Source organism: Neoarius graeffei, chromosome 19 (assembly GCF_027579695.1).
Source record: "Neoarius graeffei isolate fNeoGra1 chromosome 19, fNeoGra1.pri, whole genome shotgun sequence".
Lineage (NCBI taxonomy): Eukaryota > Metazoa > Chordata > Actinopteri > Siluriformes > Ariidae > Neoarius > Neoarius graeffei.
Window position 1 is genome coordinate 13,725,881 of NC_083587.1, and position 8,594 is coordinate 13,734,474.

Genomic DNA, 8,594 nt, shown 5'->3' on the forward strand with positions numbered 1-8,594 from the left:
CTTGGATTATCCTGGAACATAGCCATGGATACCTTTACTTTCCGAATCACTTGTGATGAAAGACCATTTACAAGAAGGGGAGTGCTTTCGACTGTGAACAGTCTCTACGATCCACTAGGGTTCCTCGCCCCAGTTACCATTCAGGGCAGACTGCTCTTGAGAGAGCTCACCAGCCTGGCAGGGGATTGGGACTCCTCTCTCCCAGACCACTTGGAAGCAGAGTGGATAAACTACAAGAACTTCAGATTCCACGTGTCTATTCACCCGTTTCTACAGCAGAGGCCCAGCGAAGGGAGCTTTGCGTGTTTGCTGATGCATCAGTGAAAGCTGTGGCTGCAGTGGCATACATGAGAGAGTTATCTCGAGAGGGGCATGTAGAAATCGGCTTTGTGTATGGGAAAGCGAAGTTGGCACCTCAGCCTGATTTGACCATCCCGAGGCTAGAGCTCTGCGCAGCGGTGCTTGCTGCAGAGATGGCAGAAATGGTAACCACGGAGATGGATGTGACATTTGATAACATAGTATACTACACTGACAGCAAGGTAGTGTTAGGATACATCTACAACCAAACAAGAAGGTTCTATGTCTACGTGCACAACAGGATACAATGTATACAGCAGTCATCATGCTCTGGACAGTGGAGATATGTACCATCGGAGTTAAATCCAGCTGACTACGGATCTCGTTCTGTGCCAGCAGCTCTTCTCAGTAGCACAACGTGGCTAAAAGGACCAGCCTTTCTTAAGAACCCATCTTTGCACCTCTCCGAGCCTCAAGAGGCCTATGACCTCATCGATCCTGCAGCAGACTCTGAGTTACGTTCCCAAGTGACAGCAAACCTTATGTACATCCCTGCACATACTGTGCAACCCAAGTGTTTTGAACGCTTCTCCAAGCTAAGCACTCTGATCATAGCAATAGCACATTTGAACCACATTGCTCGCACCTTTTCTCACTCTGCTCCCACCAACAGTTGCAGAGGTTGGCACATCTGTCAGCCCACGGTGGAAGAGATGGCGGAGGCTAAAGTGTGCATACTAAAGAGTGTTCAGGGAGAGTGTTATCAAGAAGAGATCAAATGTATACGTGAGGGCTCAAACATTTCCTCTTCAAGCAGCCTATTGAAACTGCACCCGATTCTTGACTCTGATGGATTGTTGAGAGTTGGGGGCCGCATAAAGCACTCAGGCCTACATTTGGATGACATCAATCCTCTCATTGTCCCCGGCCATCATCACCTGTCAGTGCTTCTTATACGCCACTACCACGAAGCTGTGAAACACCAAGGCAGGCATTTTACAGAAGGTGCCATCAGGGCAGCAGGCTTCTGGATAGTGGGTGCAAAACGAAGCATTGCCAGCCTTCTGTTCAAGTGTGTGACGTGCAAGAAGCTGCGGGGAAAGACAGAACAGCAACAGATGGGAGACTTACCAGCTGAGCGGCTACAAGTAGCGCTGCCCTTTACATACGTTGGTGTTGATGTATTCGGGCCATGGGACGTTACTTCACGCCGTACGAGAGGAGGACATGCCAACTCCAAGAGATGGGCAGTGATGTTTTCATGCATGTGTACAAGAGCAGTCCACATTGAGTTGATAGAGACGATGAGTGCCAGTAGCTTCATCAACGCTTTGAGGCGTCTCTTTGCCATCAGGGGACCCGCACGACAGATCTGGTCCGACTGCGGGACAAACTTTGTAGGTGCCTCTCGGGAATTACAGATGTCCAACACTGATTTATCCTCAGGAAGTGTAGAGAGGTACCTTAGCGAGCAGAATTGCACCTGGGTGTTCAATCCGCCCCATTCATCCCACATGGGTGGTGCCTGGGAGCGGATGATTGGGATCGCCAGGCGCATTCTTGACTGTATGCTACAAGAGCAAAGGGCCCAGTTGACACATGAGGTCTTGTCTACACTTATGGCCGAGGTAGCTGCAGTGATGAACGCTCTACTTCTGATCCCAGTATCATCAGATCCAGAATCAACTTTGATCCTCACTCCATCCATGCTCCTGACTTTGAAAACAGGGTCTGCACCTCCTCCCCCTGGCAACTTTGAGGGTGGTGTTATGTACAAGGAAGAATGGAAGAGAATTCAAAATCTGGCTGACATCTTCTGGGGCAAGTGGAGGCGCAAGTATCTCCACACATTGCAGTTCCATCGAAAGTGGCAGGACAAGAAGCCTAGTTTGAAATGTGGAGATGTTGTACTACTCAAAGACGCCCAATCAAAGAGAAACCAGTGGCCCATCGCAGTTGTCACAAAGACTTTCCCAGGACAAGACGGACTGGTCCGGAAGGTTGAGGTGACCACTTTAAAAGATGGCAGCAAGAAGACTTTCTCTCGTCCTGTCACAGAAGTAGTTCTGCTTCTGTCCGAAGAACCTCCCAGTGATGAAAGTAGTTAATGTGGGTTCTTTCAGACCCCAGGCGGGGAGTGTCATGTTTTGTCTTTTGTTTTCGCATTTTATTTCATTTGCTAGTGTTTCCATGAATGGTAAAACGAATGCACCTACCTTTATTGTGAAAATTATAGTAGCACTTTTATTTTGATAGCTCACTCGCAGTTAGAGGCTGTCAATCAAAATCTTATGGCAGAAAACGCAGATCTATCGGTAGACAGCCAGCTATCTTTGTTCACCACTTGACACACTTCATGCTTGCTAAAGCAACGTCTTTTTACAAAAAAGAATTTCAGTAAACTTCATAAAAAGACAACAACGCTTCTGTGGAGTTTCTGGAATGTTGTTTAGCTGTGTGGATAGCTAGCAACCCCTCTAGTGAGGCCAGCACAAAGAGATAATATTACAAATGCAAGAAGAGCCATTAGCCACCATGCTTATTGTTTATTTACAGGGTATTTATTTTTAATTATTTATGATGTATGTAATTGCTCAGTTAAAGTAAATAAAGCATGGTCACCTGTAATATCAAAGAACTTGAACTTGTGAATAATTAAAAAAAAAAAAGACAGAACAATATACTGAGGAAACAGGGTTTCAAAGAGGGTAAGACAGGTAGAGAATATTTGTCAGATAACAGGCCCTGATGAATGCTCTATTACTAATAAGAAATAAATTAATAAGAAATATATTAATATAGCTTATTTAAGTATGACCAAAATTTTTAAGCCCAACTTTGTGTGCACATTCTCACCTATGGCCAAGGTTCAGCTTTTTGTGTTTCAATACTGTTCAAACATAATCATTTTAATGTTCCTTGTAGCACATGCACATTTTGCTTACTGTTTAAGCATTTTATTTGTTCTTTTGCTGTTGATATTTTTCCCCATGCCAATCTTCTGCTGAACCCAGTGGTGGGGAAAGCCCTTAAATGCATAATGAATAGTCAGTGAGGGACAATCTTATTTTTACAACAGTTATTAAAAACTTAACATTTAGTTTCAATACAGAAGGTGTTTAGGCTTAGCTGATGAAATATTTTCAAACATGAACTTGCCTTTAAATCTGAAACACAGGTCTATAGGGCTACAGGAACATTGGCAGTCATCTGTAGTTTTCTAATGTGGGGGCTTTTAAGCCAAAACTTGGTGCTTTTGTTGGCCACAAGCTGAAGGCCTGGCAAGTCAGGGTGTGTAAGAATGTAGGTATGGCACAGCAGGCCACTCCAAAAATCCAGCAGAATGCAGGAGCATCTACTAAATCCAAAATCTCACCCCACCCCCCTTCATTGTCCATCTCCAGCTGGACGACCCACAAACAAAACACCAGAATGCAGGGGGACAAGTGAATATTAAACTGAATACAAAATTCCCACTTACTGCGTGGTGTGCGGAAAAATTTTGCCGTCGACCCCCCGACCCCCCCCCCAAAAAAATCTCACTCCAAGGAATTTTGAAAAGTTGGCAGCTCTGTAGTAAGGTGGAAAAATGTGAAAAAGTTCAAGGGGTATGAATACTTTTTCAAGGCACTGTACTTATGCAGAAATCTAGAACATTCTACAAGGTTCACAAACTTTCAGACACCACTGTAATACATGCTGAGTGACAGGCAGGATGTTGGAGATACAGCAGTAAGCTCCTCTGGCTCTAATAAACATGATGGAACTGACTCACTGCTGACCTCTGACCTCATCTCTGATCATTCAGGTCATGCAGGTCAGCAGCAGTAATAAATGTGATGTTATTCCTTCAGGAACCTTTGAGATACTCTTTGATTTCCAATAGTTCTTTAATTTTTTTTCAGTTAAAATATTGAGCTGCTGCTGCACATTCGATCTGAAGCAAAAATACCGAATGAGAACAAGCGGACATGGGAGCGACGTTTCCTCTGCCGTGTGCTCAATGTGTGCTGTGCTGTGATCTTGCTTCAATTTGTTCCACCACTCATCCAAGGAGCTTCACGTTTTCTTGGAAAGTTCTCCACTTGTCTCAGGTGTTGAACTCGTAAAGGTTTGACATGAGACTCTACAGCATTGTGTTTCCATGTCAGAAAAAGATCCAACAAGGTATTAATGAGAACATAACAAACAATAATTTGCAGGTTGTACCAAGGAAATTGTTTTAGTGTTGCTTTGTGTGTTTAGGCTGAATTTTGCATATCATGCACTAAATTGTGTCTATAAGGTCCATGGGTGTAGATGTAAGTCGGGATGGTGGGGACATGTCCATATCAACTTTCAGGAAAGCTGAAACATCCCTACCAGTGTTTAGACCTGTAACCGTGGCTAAAACTGAGACACGCACACTTCACTCAGCCACAGAGGGTTAAAGGTCCAGTGGTCCACTCTGTAGGGTCAGCTTAATGCATGAGTCACTCCACACCACCTTGTCCTCATCAGTCAGTGTGCTAGTTATTGATGGAGACAGATGACAGATCGTTTGGTTAAAATCTAAAAGAAAGACTTGGTTTGTCCTTTTCACATCTTTTTCTTGACTGTAAAATGATGAGAAAAAAACATAACAGACTGCTTTCCCTTGAGTTACTGATAGCATGACGAATAGATATCTTTATCAGTATCATCCAGAGGCTTGTCTATGTGGGCATAAGCTTGCTATCCAGGTAGATAGTTAACTTAGCAAACTATAGCATCGTTGTTGTTTTTTTCTGATTTTTATGATTGTCTCCTTGAAATAAACCAATTCCATGAGTGTTTACAGTATATTGTTGTACTGTAAAATGTTATACAGTCACATGGCTAAATAGATATTCATGACGTTGTTCATGATGTGCAGAAGATGTTGTTATGATTGATAGTTAGCGATCGTTAATTCACCACCAGCCCATTTCTGTGAGCAAATATGAAATAGTAGGCAAAGGTTGTTTGATAAAACAGAGAAATGTAGTTAGTGCACTTCCCTGAGAAAAAGTTCTTTTGTGTGTGTGTGTGTGTGTGTGTGTGTGTGTGTGTGTGTGTGTGTGTGTGTTTTTTTATCAGTCAGGTCAGAGCTTTGACTAAATGCGAGAAGAATGAATAGAAAAATGGACCAAACACCAGTTTGTGAGCAGGAGATTCCCAGCTGAATAGAAACGTGAATAAAGATGATTAACTAATCAAAATATACTTTAAATTAATCTCTACAGGGAAGTAAATCTGATAGATTAGATCCTATGTAATATCGCCAGTTCAGAATATCACACATTTACTGCCATTTAGAATAAAACCAAGACCCTGTGATGTCCTGCTTTAATTGTTGTCTCAGTCAGATCTTGACTGGAGTTAGTTTATAAAATTAACCAGATAATAACCTCTGCTTTACCTCCTCCTACACACACACACACACACACAGAGAAAGGGATTTCTCTGACCACACAAAAGACTTTATTATCTTTTTTAAGAAGCCCATGTCCAGTTCTGACAGAAGAAATTTCCATACCTTCTTATTTGTGGCTCCGTTAAACAAACCCACTTTTATTTCACTTCCATCTGTTTATTTCTATATAAAAATACAGGTACATTAAGATGCTTTTAATTCGAACAGAGTGCACACTTCTCATAGCATTACAGGAAACTGCTTCAGTGTGACACTGCAGGAATCTGGATGGCAAGAAAAATACCAGAATAATGCAGTAATGTGTTGGTATTAAACACAACCATGTGCATAGAAACAGTGCAGAAACACACACACAGAATTCACCTATAAATACACAGTATAAGCCAAATTGCAGCTTGAAGCGTGCATCCTCAAAGAAACAGCAACTAGCAGTTTGTAAGAACAATAATTTTCTCCTTAATGCTGATATTTGATGCTGGTGTTTTTTTTCATCCACAAAGTAATGAAATGAGTGAAATTAGTGAAGGACGGTAAATAGGCCTCATTCATGAACATTGTGTTGGTACAAAACAAGTCATGAAAATTGTGAATGCTCTCTCTCTCTCTCTCTCTCTCTCACACACACACACACACACACACACACACACACCAGGGTTTATAATTTGTATACGAGGCAACAGAAGCATTGCAGCTTTGTTTTAAATGAAATTCAGCAGTTGTGATTAGTATAGGTAATCGCATGGGGCCGAGTAAAATTAAGGATTAATTTCACGAGTGATTTCGTAGTTTTGAAAATTTCAAAACTTTGAAATCACGAGTGAAATTGATCCTTAATTTTATGAGGAACCATACGATTACTTGTTTATAATATATAGGGCCAAATTCATACTTTGGAAGCCATTCAAGTTCACAACATTTGTCATTCACGTTTTCTGAACCAATCAGGGCACAAGACTATCTTGCACGTTTGAATCAGTTTCTAAATCGTCTTTTGGTATTTTCATTTTCGCTTACAGCTTTCAATTGGTTTATCATTTCTTCATCAAATATAGCGAAACACGGCATTGCTGAGTCAGAAGAGTCAGCCATTTTGTTGACAAAATTTGTTAATTTTTGTAACCATAACGAAGCAATGAACTAGCCAATAGCATTTCAGAAATATGGCCCCGTGTTAAGGAAAAAAGCCCTCCTTGATTGACCAATCAGAATTGAGTAATTTGGCCCTATGTATTATAAAAGCAGAAATGACTTTCTTGCTCCAGTCAGTGTTAATCAACACACAGGTTTATTTTCTATTTCAATATCATCACGAGTACACTTTCAATTATAAAATGGTCAATTTGTGTTGCATTTGTGCTTTTAGAGGAGGCATGGTTAAAGACACGGTGTGTTTGTTTTTCATGATTTTTAGCTCACGATCACATAAAGCTCTTCTGTTTTCTCATCTGTTTTCTATTCTCATCTGTTTCTAACAACATTTTCAGCTCAAACTCAACACATGCTTGAAGTACAACACTTTATAAGCAGACACTGTGAGGTTATTTATATGATCACCGTGTATAAGAAGCACTGTGATTCTAACAGAGTGGAATAATGAACCCGTAATGAAGATGTGCAGAAATTAAACATTTTTAGTAAATGTTTATCTTGAGTATTCAAAAGTCAAAGAGTCCCACATACGTTTTTCGTACATACATTGGGGAGTGCCTGTTAGAGAGCACACTCTGTCTAGGCCGTCGGCATGGTGAGGTAGGGTGGCCAGTTCCTTTCCGCCTTTAACTTCCCCAGTGTTTCCACCAGGTCCCCATTCACTGCTGGGTGGACAAGAGGCGAGCCCCAGATCACCGTCCGAGGAGAGGCTCGAACCGGGGACCGTTCGCTTAGTGGTCTAGCACCCTAACCACTTGGCCACTTCGCCTCTGAAGTTAAAGTGTAACTTCACCCCCAGCTCTGAGCCAAACCCCACCCACTGCAGAATACTGAAAAATGATAAAAAAGTGGGTGAGGAGGGGCGGGGCGGGGCGGGGCGGGGAGGTGGGTCGCTCACCTCTGGTTGGAGGATGTTAAAACTTTTGTTTTATTTTATTTATTAAAAATAAATTTTATGATGTAATGAAGTACCACACAGTCGACTCTACATCAGCATTGGCCTTGGAAGGATCAGGATAATTTTACCCAGTAGCTAGCGTTTTCAACCCATAAAAATGCAGATTTTTTAAAAAATAAAATGGTAATTTTGTGAATATTAACACCAGCACTGATGTGTTTCATCAAAGTGCAGTCACTTCATTTAGTTTACAGCTAAAAAAAATAATACATTTAAGCCTGCACCACCTGTTTAAATGCAAAGATTTTTGTAAAATGTTTGATTAATTAGATATTTTTCTATTCATTATTTTAAAAACAAACAAATATAATACTGAATTAAGTAATTAATACATTAATTAATTGACAAACGCCAACCCCTATAATATCATCTGAACTGATTTTTTTTTTTTGAGAGACACCAGTTTCCCAAACGTAATCAGTGCAATGATCTGAACTCATGCTTTAGTAAAGGCTTGTTGGAGAATAAATCTGATGTGATGATGTGAACTTATCACTTGATTAATGTGTAAGTGATCTGTAATTTGGGCCTGAGTCAACATTCATACATTATATGTAACAGTAGTGTATTAAATTATTCAAAACTATTCCAAAAACCTTCCCCTTTAGAAAGTATTCAGAATAAAACCTTTACTTTCTTGACACTTACTGTGCAGGAACTGCTTTTTGTATTACATCTTAAACATATTTGTATTATTATTTATGAATTTACATTTTTAACTGTCCTTCTCGTTACTGATTGTCTTTCTAGTAC